General features: G+C 40.0%; 1 protein-coding gene across 4 annotated transcripts in view; it reads right to left on the bottom strand.

The window, feature by feature from the left end:
* Positions 1 to 20,264, bottom strand: part of GABBR2 (gamma-aminobutyric acid type B receptor subunit 2) — a 478,089-nt gene that overhangs the window by 79,059 nt on the left and 378,766 nt on the right. The window lies entirely within an intron of this gene.

Here is a 20,264-nt window from a genome sequence, read left to right as displayed (position 1 = left end):
GCCTGAGATGCTGCAAATGGGATGGCTGGTTACACAGGATCAGTGTAACTACTGTTAAGCCCATTATGCTAGTGTCTTAAGCACTGCACTGGCTTCCAATAAGCTTCTGGGTGGAATTGCAAGGGACAGTTTAAACCTATAAAGCCCTAAATGGTCTGACAAAGATCTAAATAATAACAGCAAAACCCACTACTGAAATCTTCCTTCCATGCTACAATCCCCAGAGGTACAAGAGATGTGACAGGGAGCTAGCATTTCTCCCCAAGAGACCTTTAACTTTAAATATTTTCCTCACCTGTGCCAGCTTAAGCCATCACTTTTAATCTTCCAGCATGCTATAACAATCAATATGGTTATTCTCAGACTGCAGAGGAAAAAGCATGCTCAGAGTTAGAGAGGATGGGAAAATGTTTATGTAAGTATACAATAGAGTAAAGAATTATGCATTACAATTTATGCAGTCAGAACAGACATATGTGGGCACCTTTAACTGTTATAAGACAGTTAGGTGAATCTATGTTTTCATGCTTTCCTGTCCCAATATCTATGAAAACTAAAATCAGAACTTACGGATAACCAAGGGCCAAATCCAATCCAAAGCTTTTTAAAACAAATTAAATCACACTAATGCTAGTTCACAAGCATTTTCTCAGTCATATTTCTTTGGCTTCAGATTTCAGACAAGCGTTGTAAGGACAAAACAGTTGATTAAAGTAAAATTTAACTGCCTGTGGCTGAGATTAGGGAAAAAAGTAATAATTTCTAAATGAGAAAAAGCTGTTAAGTGCACACAGAAAACTTAGGTCTGTATTTGAAACACTGTGGACTTCACAAGTGAGAAAGCTCACATTACATTCACTGTGTGCTGATTGGCACTCAAGGGAACAGAAAAAGCTGCAACAATTAGGTAGTCAAAAGGCTTTTTTGTAACTTGAATTTAAAGTTTCTACTGCTGTTTCATTCATTATTGTTAGTGGACAAGAATTCTTATAGAACAGACTGTCATGAAACTGGCCCATTTCCAACACCTTTTACAATCCTGTCAAAATTAAAGTGGCTACCTCCATTTGTCAGTTTTTCTGCATTTTTTCAGTCCTTTGCTTTCTGCCTATGCTATTTACAGAAGAAAAAAAGGGAGCGCACTGAAAATATTCTGTTAGGTTTTTTCCTCCCTTGATAACTGCACCCCCTTCCCACCAAAATTTGCAATTTTAAAGATTATGCAATTCCAACAGAGGATAATATAATCTATCAATTCCTCTAATGTCTACTATTTGCTAATGGTATCACTTGTCACTCCAAATGGAATAGCAAACATTGTAATATGGCGCACTAGTGAAGTTTTTGCATGGAAATGTAGTGTCAGCTGATTCTGATCTGAGCTCTTTAGTACTGAAGAGAAGAAGAATATTCTCAGAGGAATAAACATTATCATATCATTTAAACGTATTGTTATTTATAAATACAAGCCAGATGTTTCCTTCATTGCTTATTTTAAGACAAATATCTGCAAAGATTGAATCAGTTCCTATCCTTAAGATGCCTAGGAAAGAATATTGACAATACTTCTTATAGACACCTGGAAAATTATATAAAGTTAGAATCAACATGTTGTCTTTTAAGAAAACTAATACTGATATTTCTTGTTTCTTTCTGACATTACTGATTTTCTTTTGCAACATTTGCACCTAATATGTTAACTTTGACAGCAACATGGTCCTATTTGGTGTGGAATACAGTCTGCCAGAGCTTTATGGGACGCTATATGCCTTTCTCTTTCCTTCCTGCTTTAAAAAGATGTTGCTGAACTCTCCCTCAGGAAAGAAGACACTATGACTGCCTTGAGGCGGGGAAGAAGAAGAGTTGGAAGCTTGAGCAGTGAAAATTGGCAAAAGAAAAATTTGAAAATTATTCTTTGATTATTTCACAGAATCACAGAATAACAGAAGAGCCAAGCTTGGATGGGATGTCTGGAGATCATCTAGTCCAACAGCCCCCCTGCTGAGAAGAGACTGGTCGCAGCCTCTTGACACCCCCCCTCAGATACTTGTACACTCTCTTCTCCAGGCTGAACAGGCCCCGCTCTCGCAGCCTTTCTTCAGAGGAGTGATGCTCCCGTCCCCTCATCATCTTTGTAGCCCTCCACTGGATTCTCTCCAGTAGTGCCATGCCTCTCTTGTACTGGGGAGCCCAGAATTGGACACAGTACTCCAGGGAGGTGATCCTCGCCCTCTCCTCAGCCCTGGGGAGGCCTCACCTGGAGTACTGTGTCCAATTCCGGGCTCCCCAGTACAAGAGAGACATGGCACTACTGGAGAGAGTCCAGCGGAGGGTACCAAGATGATTAGAGGGCTGGAGCACCTCTCCTATGAAGAAAGGCTGCGAGAACAGGGCCTGTTCAGCCTGGAGAAGAGAAGACTGAGAGGCGATCTCATCAACGTGTACAAGTATCTGAAGGGGGAGTGTCAAGAGGCTGAGGCCAGCCTCTTCTCCGTGGTGCCCAGCAACAGGACAAGAGGCAATGGGCAGAAACTGAACCACAGGAAGTTCCATCTGAACCTGAGGAAAAACTTCTTGACTGTGAGGGTGACAGAGCATTGGCACAGGTTGCCCCGAGAGGTAGTGGAGTCTCCTTCCCTGGAGATATTCCAAACCTGTCTGGATGTGATCCTGGGCAATATGCTCTAGGTGACCCTGCTTGAGCAGGGAGGTTGGACTAGATGATCTCCAGAGGTCCCTTCCAACCTATACGATTCTGTGATTCTGTGATTCTGTGAGGCCTCCCCAGGGCTGAGGAGAGGGCGAGGATCACCTCCCTCCACCTGCTGGCAACACTCTGCCTCATGCACCCCAGCATACCATTGGCCTTCTTGGCCACAAGGGCACACTGCTGGCTCATGCTTAACTTGTTGTCCACCAGCACTCCCAGCTCCTTCTCCATAGGGCTGCTTTCCAGCAGGTCAGCCCCCAGCCTGTACTGCTGCATGGGGTTATTCCTCCCTAGGTGCAGGACCTTGCACTTGCCTTTGTTGAACTTCAGGAGGGTCCTCTCCGCCCACCTCTCCAGCCTGCCCAGGTCCCTCGGAATGGCAGCACAGTCTTCTGGTGTGTCAGCCACTCCCCCCAGTTTAGCATCATCAGCTCACTTGCTGAGAGCGCGCTCTGTCCCTTCCTCCAGGTCACTGATGAATAGATTGAACAAGACTGGACCCAGGACTGACCCCTGGGGGACACCACTAGCCACAGGCCTCCAACTTGACTCTGCGCCACTGACCACAACCCTCTGAGCTCGGCCATCCAGCCAGTTCTCAAGCCACCTCACCGTCCACTCATCTAACCCACACTTCCTGAGCTTACCTACGAGGAGGTGATGGGAGACAGTGTCCAAAGCCTTGCGGAAGTCCAGGTAGACAACATCCACTGCTCTGCCTTCATCTACCCAGCCAGGCATCCCATCAGAGAAGGCTATCAGATTGGTCAAGCACGATTTCCCTTTGGTGAATCCATGCTGACTACTCCTGATCACCTTCTTGTCCTCCACGTGCTTAGTGAGGACCTCCAGGAGGAGCTGTTCCATCACCTTTCCCGGGATGGAGGGGAGGCTGACAGGCCTGTAGTTTCCTGGCTCCTCCTCCTTGCCCTTTTGGAAGACTGGGGTGACACTGGCTTTCTTCCAGGCCTCAGGCACCTCTCCTGTTCTCCAGGACCTTCCCAAGAGGATGGAGAGTGGCCTAGCGATAACATCCCCCAGCTCCCTCAGCACTCGTGGGATTTGTTGAATGTTTGTGGAAGAAAACATTACCATGTGTCACCACTGTCCCTGAACAGGATTTCTAGGTCTGCTACTCTAGAGGAACAAGTTAGACCCGGGCCATATAACACAGTGATAGTAATGTCAGTGTTTTTGGATGGAGAGGCAACAGTCTCTCATCTCCCCAGGATTACAGTATTGGTCTGTACACTGCACCTTGGGGATGAAGAACTTCCATTTAATTAAGGCATCTGAGATGCCTGAATTAAGAGCATATGCTTCCTATGTTGTAAGTGGAGGTTTTACAGGCTGAGACAACACAAATACCTCCTTAAAAGCTCTTTCCTCATAAGAATTCTTCAAATCAGGAAATTCAGATGATGGCTTGTATTACTTCACAGTTTCTTGCAGGTATGGGGTTTACTGTTAATCAACACAAACTCAGAAGATTATCTGGGCTCCTGACTTTGACTAAAATACCTTGCCCTTTGCACCATGTCTGTTTACTCATTTGATCATTAACAGCAGGTTCTCATGCAACTAGTACTGTTCTTGAGGATCATTTTCTTATAACAAATAACAAAGAATGTAATTCTTTTTTTAAATCAATAATCCTAGTAGTGTGAAACTGAAAAATTCAAATTGGTTATAGAGAATAATATTTTAAAGGATGACTATTACCATCATACCTGAAAGAAATGGGCAAGTAGATTTTCTTGACAGGGCTTGAGTTCATTTATTTTAATTTTCCCTGCTATGCTAGTGTGAAACTGATCGGAATATCAGTTCTGCTTATTGATTACTATAAGTTCAACATCTTCAGACAATTTTTTTTGCAGCTACGTAATGCATTGTATCAGTCTGAAACCCATGTTACACTAAGTCCATTGGTATTTCCATATTTTCTAAAAAAAGTCCACATGAATAAACTGAACTTTTGTTCTGATTGGGGGAAGGATCTTCATGTTTCTGGTAAGTTACTTTTAACAGCAATCAGATCTGCATGCAGTTCATTTAGTATATCTTCCCTTTATAGGAATCCAGTAAGACTTTAAAGTAAGTGTATTGTTATATAAATCTCTAAAATAAAATAATCACTCCACTTCAAGAGCACATATTTTTAACCTGATTTGCCCTAGTGAAAACTAGCTGCCTTTTTTTTTAAATCTGACGTGCACTCCGTTATATGGCAACTGTACTATTTTAGCACACTGTCTATATGTGCGTACAGACACACACACATACATGCAAGACAATATATGCCTGTTAGATATATATATAGGCCAAAGTATATATGAAGTGTATTATGCAACAGTAAGTTGCATAGGAATAAACTGATAACCATTCAGATCATGCAAGTTCAATAAGAATGATAATATAGAAGGGGAGCAACGCTAGAGCCTTATGTGTAAAAGGTATATTGTATCAGATACTACCCAATGCCTGACTCTCAATGCTCTACTAAACCACTGGATGGCATCAACCTGTAACATAATCAGTTGCTGCTGCTTTCATCTCCTCATAGTTCTACTGATTATTCCACCATTTATACATATTGTGTACTTTTGTTCTAAAAGCCCAGTCCTGTGAGTCTGTCTCTTTGGGGAAAAGTTACTACAATATATGATCCTAACAGAGATACTAACTGTGACTTCATTAACATTTCAGTAACTGGTTTTAGTTATACTAAAACCTACAGCATCAGCTGCATGACACTGGAATAGAAATCGTCTGTTCTCATCTATAGAATTCCTAGAGTTCAAATAACTCCTTAAGGACTTGTGATCCTTTCGTGCTCAACAGACTTTTAAATAAAAATACAGTTTCAGAGAATGAAAACATGCATTGTCAAAGAAATTTTTGTTTTATATCTGAGAATATTTGTTGCTAAACTTCAAGTGATATATATCCAGTCATATTCTATGAAGATGAAATATTGCTTTTTTATTTCTGAAATTCAAACATAGGAACATTTACTGAATAGTCATTTCTAATTGTTGCCACTCATGTTCAGAAAAATTCCCTCTCATCAAAGATATTAATTTTGCAAAACTGAACATCTGACCACAAAGTTAATCCTATCAATGAGAATCTTTGTAGGATGAGTTATTTACATGCACATCACATTTTGCAGGAATGAGGCCTTTATGGACTCAATTCTGCCTTCAGGTATATCTGAAAAATTCAGTTTTAAGCCAATGTAAATTAGAAAGCAGAACTGAGCTCTAAGAAGAGGAAAAGTGCTTGACTGGAATGTCCAGATTGTTAAGATAAATGCTGAAATTCATTGGCTGAGCTGTAATAAAATACTGTCAGATCTGTATATATAGTATTCCACCTATGCTATGTACAGCTGGTATGTGATAGTTGCATGGATGGGCATTGCAAAACAATATTAAGTAGGTCTGACAGTATACCTTGCCTATGCAATATAGACATTGCAAGCTTTTTCATTGCCCAGAGGTTCTATTACCCAAGATCTATAGCTAGGACCCTCATATTTCCATTTCAGGGCACGATGCGCATTCCAATGCCCTTCAGTGCTTATGCCCGCATACTGTTTTTGTTTTATTTGAGGGCAGGAGCCAGCTTCGTTTATCTCTGAAATATCCAACCAACCATGAGCATCCATTAACAGTTCCTATAATTCATTTTGAGTTGTCTTAATTAAAATGAGATTTATTAGAGAGAAAGAATCAAATTAATCTTTAAGCAGAATAAAAACATAGTCAGATTAATGTCATGATAAATTTAACTCTCTAGGCTAGACTCTTTCTCTTTTTTTAAGGTTGCAATTTATTAGCCAGATAAGAGGGAATTTAGAAAACTACATTTCATAAAGTTAATTTATGGCTGCCCAACACAAATGCACTTTCAAGTCTGGATCCAATAAATGATGTGCCCAAAAAGTCAGGAGTGGTACGGCTATCTTTTAGGCATCTGGCCTCACAGGTTTGGTGCTTAGATAAGATATGTGGAGGTATATAGGTATTCTTAAATGGAAATCAAAAATTAGTAGCTTGAGCAGGAAGCTGCCTGTAGTGAGGAGAGCAGGAGCTTTAAATCTTGCCTCTCAAGCACACCATACAGATGCATCTCTGACCCTTCAGGTCCTCCCAATCACCTGAAATCCACTCCTCAAAGATACCTCTGAACTTTTCTCTGAAAACAAGGCTGAAGGTGTCTTCTGTTTTCACATAAAAATTAATATTTTAGAGCACTGATCTGGGAGATAAGGGAACTGGCTTCCAGTTCACTGAATAAAATAAAATTAAAAAAAAAAAACTTTGAGATCATGGATCAACGATCTACAAAGAAAGTTTGTGTCTCTAATCCAATAATGCACAGTGACATAATTTTCCAGGAGACAGACAAATATTTTTATAAAGAAGAGTCAATAGCTGGGTAATTAAGGCATCCTGGACAGGCTCACACCATTGATCTATGAAATGGGAATTGAGTGCTGAGGATGGAATTGAAGCTGATGTCCCAGTTCTTGACCAAATAATCTGACCATCATTTTGCACTATATAAAGGGTTGTGTTCTACGAGAAAAGGCAACTGTTACGGAGGTTTTTTGGAAATCTAAGTTTGTTAGCATTAATTCAACCTACTGATGCCTGGATTAAGCTACTCAGAGAATCACTGATACCCCCTTTGCAAATTCTGGGGTAAAACAAGGTAACAGTTTGCTCCATCCTGTCAAGACTGAGGCAATTCATCATGTGTATTATCATTCTGGAAGACTAGAAAGCAATAAGAGGAGGTACTACTCAGTCAGCTGACAGCTGTGCAAGGTCTTCAGCAATTTTGGATTTAATTACATAATTCTGCTCAAGTACCAGTTAAGATACTTGAATTCTTTTCTTTAATTTTGGTTTTTAATTCAGGCCTTCAAGCCTGTTTGCAGAAATGCTTTTCTTCTCAAAGTAAGGGACTTCCCTTCCTCCCACAGGAGACATCAGTATGATTGAGGATGGGTACCAGTTTTAGAAAGTGGCCTCAGAATTTGGATGTTCAATTTTTAGATTGGATTTGAGACCATTAAGGAAGTAGGGCCTTATATTTCCATCTCAGCTATGTAATCTTACTCCTGTATTATTTATATAGGGTAAGGGAACACAGATTAAAAACATATTTGTACAGTATAGCCAGACACCAAATTAAAATAGCCTGTCTGAATATTTTATCTAGTCTGACTCTCTGGAAGTCTCATCTAGATTGGTTTAGTTATAGTGAATAAAAAATCACATTTCTAAGAAAGCACTTTCTGCTTTCCTCTCTTTGACCCTTTCAGTCTCTCATGCTGCCAATTACTTCTAGATTAAATCCACTTTCCTCCTCAAATCCCAGTACTGTGAGACTATTTCTTTTGCTTGTAAAAATCTATCAGAATTCATTATCCTATCAGAGGATCTGATTGTAACTCTTATCATCATTTCAGTAATCCAATGTCTGATCAGATGTTCCATTTGAAGGGAGTAGGATAGTTTCTGTTCCTGGTAGATTAGCCAAGTCTCTCATCTCTGCTGATGAACACATCTTGCTCTACTGGTACTTCCCAATTCCACCAAAATTTAGTATTTCAAATGCACCTGTCATGCAACTGGTACCTTAGTCAGAAAAAGAGGCCAGGGTGCACGGATCTTGGCTGACATTTCAATTATTCTTGCCTGAAGATAAACCATGTACTTTTTCTCCAACCTTAAAAGAAGAGGCTTATAGCTCTTAGATTTCTCCTAGCATTAATTCTGCTTTTTATTACATGTGAATTATTTACAAATTTCATAGGTTTTAATCTGTCACAGTGTTGAGCAGTTTAATGTAAAATATTCCATTCTAACATTTGCTGCACAGATCCAGATACATATGAGCACCTTACCTCACACCAAAAAAACCCTGAAAACAAGTAGCAAGCCACGTATCCCCCCCAAGAAAAAAGTTTTCTGGTTTATCATCTATCAAGAGTACTATTTGAATTTTCTTCATGGATGATTAATACTTTTCAAAAAGAGAACAAACAGTGAATAATCAGCGTGTTGAAAAACAAATTTGCTCTGTTAATATGTATTAATTTGCTGTAAAGTTCACAACGCTTTTAGATTTGAGAATAATTTTTCTAAGTATTTTAAATTTAAATCTAGAATAAACAAGGGCCTCACAAATCATAGAAATCTATTAAACTAGTCAAGCAGGGATTTGCTACATAATACAATAGCTAACCCATTATACTAATTATAATAATGTCAATAATATAAATGTCTTTGTAGCAGTGCTATAACTTAAAAGGAGAGATATCAAAAACTGTAAAGATAACATTCAGATTTGCACACACCCAGATTCCAGAAGAGGAGAGAGATTTAAAAAAATAAATTAGACAGTCAGGTTATTTATGTATAGCCCTTCCTTCCACCAGCCAAAGAAGCTGACATATGAATATATTCACTGACCTTACTATAACCACAGTTTTCTGAAATAGTTTACTGGGTTGGATGCCTCATACAAAACACTGGCTGGCATGTACATCTAAGGACTTCAAGTGCCTCATCACAGAGATTATCAGAAATTTGTGCTCCAGTAACCACTTTGAGTCACTCTAATAGAACAGAGAAAGGATAATATAAACAGGAAGACAAACAGACAATAGGGTCCACATGGGAAAAAAAAAACCATTTTGAAAGACTCCCATTTCTTTCAAGTAAATAAGTTTGGACTTTTGTAATAGATTTTTTTTTAAAAGGATGTCACCAGGCATCTCAGAATAGGCTTAGAATGTGGCCTCTTATGGCACAAAACTACATGTTTTCAGCTCATTACTTGTTCTCCTTTTTTTTCCTGGCTGGATTACCCTTTTACTTTACCTTGCAGCATGGAGATTATTGACTGTTTAAAATAGTCAGCTCGGTGGTTGTTTACACATGGTAACTGCTGTGCTGTGCAAGTTATTTCATGTTGAATGTATAACATCATTGAAAATTACTCCCTCACACATTGAATATGACTAACATAATACACAGACACAGTGGAGTCTGTCAGGATGTGACATGTGACTTCTTTTTTAGGAGAACAAAATCATTGCAGACTAGGATTGCCCAAATTTCAATACATTTTCAGGTAGAGTGAACTACTGAAAGTCCATATGCCTTCTGTTTGTATATGTTTAGACATCTGTTAAGATCATATATTTGAAGCATGGGAAATATAACACTGACATTCACCATTCCTGAGGGACAATAACACTAGAGAAGTGACACTATAGATGCCAATATGGTGTTTTGGCCTGCCAGCCAGGTTTGAAGTAGCCTCAGGTGAAATCTTGAAAGTGAAGCCGTGTGGGATAATGTTTATAATCACACCGTGATACAAGGATTTATGTTCACCACGCTAATGATATTGAGCTGAGATCTTGCTGAAACTGCTCCTGTGGAATCAGGAACTGAGCTGAACTCAAAAACTGAAAAAAATCCTGAGACCCTACAAAGTGTATGAGCAAGGCTCACGTCACCATCCTAAACTGAAGATCCACTGGGGAAACTAACTGAGCTGTACTGGTTATATTCTCCTATTTTCTCCTGAATATGCAGTAGGAAGCATTACAGCAATACAGCTAGTGACAGAAAGTTCTGTAGCTCTGAAACAGCAGGAAGATAGGCCATTTCTTCAAGAGGTATTGGTTTGTAATGTGATATTTTTGCAGATGATTTCAGACATTGAGAGAAGAAATGGCAAATGTGAAATCTGAGAAGTAAGAGACAGGACCTTTATTAATCTGGCTAAACCTGTTACTTTTTCTTAGGAAGAGATGAGAAGAGGTACATGAAGATCACTTGTGTTTTGTCTTGTTTTCAATAGGCTCTGGGTTTAGGATTTCCATTATAGGGTTTGTGGGTCAAAAACTGGAACCCTTCCCACTGAAGTGGGAACTTCTTTTAGTTGTTCCATTAATTGCAGTGTGAGATTGGAGTCTATCAATGAATAGATCATTTCACAAAGAATTTTGAACCTTTCATGACAACCTCTGTTATTAACTGGAATGCTTAATCAGCACCACAATGTGTATCTATATGAGGCATGATGGATTGCACCTTAACTGCAGGGTCAGAAAGATTCATGCCTAAAGACAGAAAGACGTATGTATATCTTTTCATTATTTCCAATACTTAAAAAAATGTTTTGAAAATGCAGGGGAAGTCAGTGGGACTTGGAGCAATATCAGAATAAAGCATTGTGGGACAGCGACAGAGATGTTAAATACAGGAAAGCATTCCATAACAAAGATACCGTGGGTCAACCCTGCGTCCATAGAGATTTGAGCAGCAGAACTGATAAGAAATGGCAGAATTTTCAGTAATAGAGTTCCCACTCCATTTCCTTTCTCCACTTATCTGATCTGTAAGGTATTTTCTGTGAAAAAATATCTCTATTTAACCAAAGCAGCATTTCTGCAGGCCGCAAAAATGTTACTTCATGGTAACCTGGATACAGCAAGAGGTAGACACGGGAGAGTCCTTTTTGTGACAACTGAATTGCTATTCTAAAAGCACTTTTAAGGGTAAATCAGAATGTGTCTTTCACAGAGATTGAACTTTCTACAGAGGAAGATACAGAGCAATTAGATATCCAGTTACAGTAAGTCATCAGGACCACATGGTATTTTCAAGGATTGAAAGGAATAATGTGAAAGAATGTACTGAAGAGAATATTTATTATGCAACTTATAAAGAGGCAGGTGATTCCTCATTCTCTCAGCAAAATGAATAGTATAACACCAGTCCCAGACAGTTGTCCACTGAGTCTCCTGTGACATAAGAAAGAGCTCTGTTCTCTAAATTCCTGCTAATTCTCAAGTAAAAGAATGAGTCTTACATTGTAACTCTGAAAGTCAACATATTTGGGATTTGAAGAAAATGCAACTTTCACAGCCACGTTTCAAGAGGTCAAGATGAAGCTCACCAAATTTACCACAATCTCAGATCGCAAAGTTAGTAGAAATGCAGAAGAGATTGCAATTGTTCCTTCCTAAAATAGATAAGACATCTGGTCCAAGCTGGGTTGGTCATATCTATGAAGTAGATAGAAAACTCTGGCTATAAAGAGATGTACCAGTGCAAACGGCCAAACTGGCTAATGCACAGCGTGCAAACTGTTGGCAGGGGTATGTGCATGACCAGCAGCTCTGGTCCCCAAACCCCATTACCAGCCAAGACTCTGTCCCTTGTGGCAGAAAATGAGCCAATGATGTGGTCAATGAGGGCAAGTATCAGGTCAGTCTACGACCCAAAGGAATATTACCTCCATCCTAGAATGATTCTTCTGAGTTAAAATTATTTCCTCCCTGTGAATTCTTCCTGAAACTCCCTTTGGCTCTGCTAAGTGTTACATATTTTGTGTCTGTTGACCATAAAGAGTTTTGTCTCACATGGTCTGGAAGTTTGGGCTTGTTTGCGTGTATTTCCTTTTTTTGGCCCAAAATTTAGTATAGACCTTTGGCTGTGATGGTCGGGAATAAAACTTTGATTGAACATAATGGTAACAAAAATAAATACATAAATGAATAAAGACATTTATAAATATTTTAATTTACTGCAACAGCAAAGTACTTCATGGTTGATACCTTATCTATCACCATGATCCAAGAGAGGGACGTTTAAGGGGGATGACATTTTAATTTTATTTAATTTTTTATTTATTTAAGAATAAACAGCCTTGGTCTTATAATGGCAATGATGAAGTGGACCAGAGTCCACTAGATAGCTACATATTCTGTTATGCAATACAAAATACTAAAAAGTATTGCTAGATAAAAGATAATCTAGAATAGAGGAAAATAATGTTAATATCTGGTGTTCAGGCTTTCAAAACTGGTAATAGTTATTCTGATAAGTAGAATACATAGGATTTTACACTGAATGTGCATATATTTCAGCCACACTATGCTGATCAATATGAACTGATTACATATTGAAGATGAAACTAAGTCCGTTCAACAACTAGAAAACACATTTCCCTCTCTTTTCTCACAGGCGCTTCTCTGTATTGAGCTAGCTCTACCATATATCCAAAACTCTTTGCATAATCCAATGTAATTAAACCTACTGTTTATACAAGTTAGTCTTTAAAACAGCAACTATTTCTAAAGATAGTAAAGCTGCTCCTAAAAAAAGGCAATCTTGGAAATGGTAGATAAATAAAATTCAGAGCCAGGGAAACAGTCTAGTAATCTAGTCGATAAGTTACTAAAACACTAATGGATATAATCTGATACGATCAAATTTAACATCGAATCTATCAGATAAAAAAGACTTCAGCCCATTTTGTCCTCCCTCAAATCTGCCTGTTCCTATAGGATTTTTCTTGTCTGAAATGTCTCTGCAATAACCCTCAGTAGTCTCTATCCAAAAAGCCAATCCCATTTCCTGGGTGTCAAAAGTGCACCAGATAAGTTTATAGAGTAACAATGAGTTTATACAGTTTATACAGGGTTAGACCATCCAGCGGAAGAAAACTCTTGACATTTTTGCATTATTTGTCAGAGTGAAAGGTCAAAAGTTCACATGCTTCAGAGTTAATATAGGCAATATTTATGTGTCCATACACAGAAAGAAGTGGAGAGTGCATTACTAAAATTTGCTGATTGTACTAAATGGCTTCAAGCATCAAAAGGAATACTACAAAGGACTTAAACTACAGAAGGATTTACACAAATTGGGAGGATCGGACTGTCTTATACCAGATATTGTGGAAATGAGCTGTTCGTCTTCTGAAAGCACTATGCCCTCATTAACTAAACCCCTTGAATGTAGCTTGATCTGGGCTGCATAGAAGTATGAATAAAAACTTCCATTACACAGGTGGAAAAACTGGGACAAAAGCATCATAATGTGCCAGTCTGTCAGAACAAGAAATGGAGTAAAGATTTAAGATTCACTTGTTTACGCTAGCAAATACTATGTCAGTTTTTTGATTCCAAAGGTTCAAGGGCATCCACTCATAATCCCCAAGAACGCTATGTGTATATATATATATATATATATATATATATATATATAAAATAGATATTTACAATTTTGAATGCATAGCTGAAACTACATGATAGAGCTATAAGGTAAGGCACAAAAACAAGCATACTTTTTTAAACTTTACTAATGAGATACAAATCTGTGGCATGCTCTGAGGAAAATAAAACTTTGGAGCTGTTGTGGGCAATGCAATGATTCTTCATACATACTACATCAACCATATGAACTTTGAAGTCAGATTATGTATTTTTATAGTCTATGGAAAATCTTTCCCGTACCTGCAGAAAAAAGAAAAAGGAACATGATATATCTAAAATGGACAATTCTCGGGAGCATCTGGGATAGAGAATCTACCAGAAAATAGGAATTCCATTCCATTTAACAATTTATCTATGTTTACCTATATGATTTGATAGATTCACTGTTAGGGCTGCTGAGATGACCAGCTGGGACGCTTCTGTGCTTTGGTAGTTAATTAGGATGACACAACATGCAGAAAGGCAGACCGGCTCTGCCACTCTTTTTTCCAGGCAAAGCAGTTTCAAATCCCATTTGACAGAGCTCGAGAGTGGAATAATACATTTGTTTTCCACCTTAGTCCTTCTCTATCTTTGCTTTGCTCTTCCTTTTTTTTTCTTTTCTTTTTTTAGGGGTGGGGGGGGCTGGTAGGATGGCCTTCAATTCCCTAACAGAGTTGGTTTATGAATAGTATGTTATGCTGTAACCATGTTTCTGGTAAAATTGCTGTCACCACTGGCCTGAACCCCTGGTTCTGTAGTTATCATCCACACAACTTGCTCAGCTCACTCATTAGATATGTGAAATAGCAGAGGCAGCCAGGTTAGATGGAGTTCTTTGAAAGAGTTATTCTTCAGATAACAGACACTTACATAGAAAGTCAAGAAGAGCTGCAGGGTGAAGGCAATGAAATGACCAGCCGATGAAATATTTTCCTCAACACTAGCAGATAATCAGTGCACCAACCTGGATGAGTAGCTTAAATTCTACACGTGGTTTCCCAACAGCTTGAACTTGAATGCTTCAAGCTAGTTCTACGAACTGGTCAATTGAATCTATGAATTGGTCCAATTCTATGAATTGGTCTATTGAATCTAGACTACAAATTGGTGTAGGCAAAGCAGGTACATACACACCTTGTTTTGTTAGCTCTTGACTTTTTTTTGCACAACAGAACATACCTTTTGATTTTCTTATGTGATCAACACAGTAACAGGTCCATAGCTGGAAAACTAATTTTTAGTTGACAACTGATAAGATGTAAAGATGGTCAGCAGCACCTTGTTTTGACATCATAGTAATACAAAACTTCTGTTTGCAAATTACAAACAAGAAATGATAATATTCTTCTCTCCTACCTCAAAGCACATAAAACAATGCAAGTTAAACCCTTTTGTAAATTTTGTTTCTAGGGGTACCATGGTTTGAAAGAGAAGGATGTCAGTCTGCATCAAACTATTCCAGTCCTCATATTAAGTTTCAGGGTCACACTCAACCCAAGTGCAGAAATACTTCTCATTGTAGCCATCATTGTAGTAATGATAGTTGGATTTTAGCTCCAATAAAATTAACATGGCTACTGTAAAGGAAGCTGTGACTAAATTCCAGATTTTGGATGTTCATGTGTGCCCCTGAATTAAAAAGAAACAACATTACTGCTTATCTTTCCAATGTACTGGGAAACAAACAGAATGACTGGAATTCTTCCTGATTTTTTTTCCCGTAAGTCAAGAATTAATTTCTTCACAGATGGCAGAATGGCAAATGGAATACATGTAGTCAGGTCGCCTAGAAAACTGGATTCCAGAACATATGCAGTGAAATGAGACAGAAAAAAGACTGGCAAACAATAAAGATCTATTTCCTTTTTACTTTAAATAGACTAAAAGGTCAAGAGACCGCTATTTATCCAAGTAAATAACAATTACATTACTAGGTATATTGTTTAACAAGCAATCTCAGATAGGGGGATGAAGATTAAACTGTCTAGTAAAAAATAGCCCTCCATCATAATTTATTTCATATTCTTTAATTAGAATATATTGAGATTAACAGTTCTAAGGCTCACTAATATTATTCTGCTTTATTGCTAACAGGAATGAAGAATACATTTTTATTATACTTTTAAGGGATATACACAAAATATTTTCATGATTTTTAAATTTACTGTATGTAGGAAAACCATAGCTAGTAATTTGCAACATCCACAGTCTGTACACATGAAACATTTATAACTCATACCAAAAGATTCTATTTTATTCTTTTGCACCTCAGATGTTAGTCTACACTAATAAATAATGATTTAACACTGACATTCTATTAGTAAACTATCTTAATGAAAAGAAGAGCTAAGGTATCCCAGAATGAGATGAATCATACAATAGCTAAAATAATGTTAGGTAACATTAGATACAGAGTTTAAAGCTACAAAGCAATATGTCAATTCTGGCTAAATTCATCAGGCATGTCTCACAACTTCACTAAAAACAATAGATGCAAGTGAATGTGGAATTTTTCCTAGACCGAATCTGTTAGGCTTAATTATTCTAAGTGTTGTAAGATTTTATGCCATTATAGGCTTCCCTCTGAAGCCTATCATCTCCCTCACACATCTCCTGAGGTGATGGAGAGAGTGCATGTAAAATCAGCGGTGTTCCAATAGCCACTACACAGCTAATGTGAAAGATGAATGAAACAATAACTACTGCCTGAATTGCAACACCTCTTAATTTTTCAAATTCGCTTTACAACAGTGACCCCACTTATATACCTAGTCATGGGTCTCTTACAGTTACAGAGCACAATCCACTGTAAACGGTTTTTATTTTGATGTGGTACTTTGGCATTTGAAATGATGTGATTTACACTCATTTCTAACTATACATTTTTCATATATGAGAAGATATCAGTTAAACTCTGAAATGTATTTACAGATTCTTTGAGCTCAATAGATCATCAGAATGAAATAAAATATTGATGTACTAACACCTATGGTTCTGTGAGAATGACACGTTTCTACTTAGAGATCTGACTTTCAGGTATGGTATAACTATAAAGACCTATTGAAATATGGCAGCAAGTTACTGACACTTACTAGTACATAGACAAAAATTGTGTATTCCTAGGCGCTCAGCTTAGAATTCATGCTCATGCAACCGCTCTTCAGGAAACATCTTTTAAAAGGCAGGTCACAGATTTTATTTATGTAATAGTCACCCTCAGTATAATAATTTGTACACTAATATGAAACCCTTATCCTGTTGGAATCAGCATGAGCCTTACCATTAGCTTCATAAATCTGGAATTTCACTGTATAGGTAAGATTTCAAAAGACTCTGGAGATATAAAGTGTCTAATTACCTTTGCTACTCCTTAAGTCCTGAGTGCTTAATTTTCTCAACATCCCTTAAATATCATGGTCTGGGAGGAAAAAGAGTCTATTTTGGAAAAAAATATGCTTCAAAAGTAGATAGAAAAATAAAGTTGTATTTAAGCACAACCATAGTTATGCCTGTATTTTTAAAAATGCCAGGGCTTGATCTTGGCAATTATAGAACAATAAACTTCACATCTAAATTTGGCAAATGGGTTGAAATGATAAATTGAGCAGAATAAAAAGAGACCTGAGAGACCATGATAGCTAGCCTGATCTAATTGGCATGGATTTTGGAAAGCAATTACCTCTTACTATTTTTTGACTGTAAATAAAATATTAGCTATGGGAGAATAAGTTAATATATTTCTTTCAAAAATTCAAGTTCCTGGAGAAGAGGTTACTGAAGAGCCATGATGTGATGGGTAAAATACATACAAAACTAATGAGCTGCAAAAAATAATGAATACCGATAAACACATGACACAAAGGGGCCGATTCCAAACAGCTGCTTTAGAAGCCCCATCTATGTAAGTGTGGTTTGGGTTTTTTGTTTGTTTTGTTTTGTTATTTCAAAGGCAGATGTCACAAAATCACAGAATCACAGAATCATTTAGGTTGGAAGGGACCTCTGGAGATCATCTAGTCCAACCTCCCTGCTCAAGCAGGGTCACCTAGAGCATATTGCCCAGGATCACATCCAGACAGGTTTGGAATATCTCCAGGGAAGGAGACTCCACTACCTCTCTGGGCAACCTGTGCCAATGCTCTGTCACCCTCACAGTCAAGAAGTTTTTCCTCAGGTTCAGATGGAACTTCCTGTGCTTCAGTTTCTGCCCGTTGCCTCTGGTCCTGTCACTGGGCACCACGGAGAAGAGACTGGCCTCAGCCTCTCGACACCCCCCCTTCAGATACTTGTACACGTTGATGAGATCGCCTCTCAGTCTTCTCTTCTCCAGGCTGAACAGGCCCCATTCTCGCAGCCTTTCTTCAGAGGAGAGATGCTCCAGCCCTCTAATCATCTTGGTAGCCCTCCGCTGGACTCTCTCCAGTAGTGCCATGCCTCTCTTGCACTGGGGAGCCCGGAATTGGACACAGTACTCCAGGTGAGGCCTCCCCAGGGCTGAGGAGAGGGCGAGGATCACCTCCCTCCACCTGCTGGCAACACTCTGCCTCATGCACCCCAGCCTACCATTGGCCTTCTTGGCCACAAGGGCACACTGCTGGCTCATGCTTAACTTGTTGTCCACCAGCACTCCCAGCTCCTTCTCCATAGGGCTGCTTTCCAGCAGGTCAACTCCCAGCCTGTACTGCTGCATGGGGTTATTCCTCCCTAGGTGCAGGACCTTGCACTTGCCTTTGTTGAACTTCAGGAGGGTCCTCTCCGCCCACCTCTCCAGCCTGCCCAGGTCCCTCGGAATGGCAGCACAGTCTTCTGGTGTGTCAGCCGCTCTCCCCAGTTTAGCATCATCAGCTCACTTGCTGAGAGCGCGCTCTGTGCCTTCCTCCAGGTCACTGATGAATAGATTGAACAAGACTGGACCCAGGACTGACCCCTGGGGGACACCACTAGCCACAGGCCTCCAACTTGACTCTGCGCCACTGACCACAACCCTCTGAGCTCGGCCATCCAGCCAGTTCTCAAGCCACCTCACCGTCCACTCATCTAACCCACACTTCCTGAGCTTACCTACGAGGAGGTGATGGGAGACAGTGTCCAAAGCCTTGCGGAAGTCCAGGTAGACAACATCCACTGCTCTGCCCTCATCTACCCAGCCAGGCATCCCATCAGAGAAGGCTATCAGATTGGTCAAGCACGATTTCCCTTTGGTGAATCCATGCTGACTACTCCTGGTCACCTTCTTGTCCTCCACGTGCTTAGTGAGGACCTCCAGGAGGAGCTGTTCCATCACCTTTCCCGGGATGGAGGGGAGGCTGACAGGCCTGTAGTTTCCTGGCTCCTCCTCCTTGCCCTTTTGGAAGACTGGGGTGACATTGGCTTTCTTCCAGGCCTCAGGCACCTCTCCTGTTCTCCAGGACCTTCCCAAGAGGATGGAGAGTGGCCTAGCGATAACATCCCCCAGCTCCCTCAGCACTCGTGGATGCATCCCATCAGGGCCCATGGATTTGTGGATGTCAGGTTTGGACAAAAGATCTCTAACCTGATCCTCCTCGACCAAGGGAGAGTCTTTCTTTCTCCAGACTTCCTCTCTTGTCCCCAGGGTCTGGGATTCCTGAGGACTGGCCTTAGCAGTGAAGACTGAAGCAAAGGCAGCATTCAATAACTCTGCCTTCTCTGTATCCTTTGTCACCAGGGCACCCGCCCCATTCAGCAGCCGGCCCACATTTTCCCTAGTCTTCCTTTTGCTACTGATGTATTTGAAGAAGCCCTTCTTGTTGCCCTTGACATCCCTTGCCAGATTTAGTTCCAAATGGGCCTTAGCCTTCCTTGTCGCTTCCCTGCACACTCTGACAACATTGCTATATTCCTCCCCTTTGCCACATTCTGTAGATGTCCTTCTTCTGTTGGAGTTTTGCCAGGAGTCCCTTGCTCAGCCATGCAGCTCTCCTCCTGCCCGCTTTGCTCGACTTCTTACTCAGAGGGACACACCCATCTTGAGCCTGGAGGAGGCGATGCTTGAATATTAACCAGCTTTCTTGGACCCCCTCTTCCTTCTAGGGCCCTACCCCAGGACATTCCCCTAAGTAGATCCCTGAAGAGGCCAAAGTTAGCTCTCCTGAAGTCCGGCGTTGCAATCCTACTTATTGCCCTGCTTCCTCCTCGCGGGATCCTGAACTCCACCATCTCACGGTCACTGCAGCCAAGGCTGCCCCCAACCTTCACATCTCCAACTAGACCTTCTTTGTTTGTTTGTACAAAGTCTAGCATTGCATCTCTCCTTGCTGGTGTCTCCACCACCTGGGTCAAGAAATTATCCTCAATGCTCTGCAGGAACCTCTTTGACTCTTTGTGCCTAGCTGTGCTGTCTTCCCAGCCGATGCCAGGGGGGTTGAAGTCTCCCATGAGAACCAGGGCCTGTGATCGTGAGGCTGCTTCCAGCTGTCTGTAGAAGGCCTCATCGACTACTTCTTCCTGATCAGG

Source organism: Struthio camelus, chromosome 2, assembly GCF_040807025.1.
Source record: "Struthio camelus isolate bStrCam1 chromosome 2, bStrCam1.hap1, whole genome shotgun sequence".
Taxonomy (NCBI): domain Eukaryota; kingdom Metazoa; phylum Chordata; class Aves; order Struthioniformes; family Struthionidae; genus Struthio; species Struthio camelus.
The sequence above is the reverse complement of the archived record's forward strand: the minus strand, read 5'-3'. Positions and strand labels throughout refer to the sequence as shown.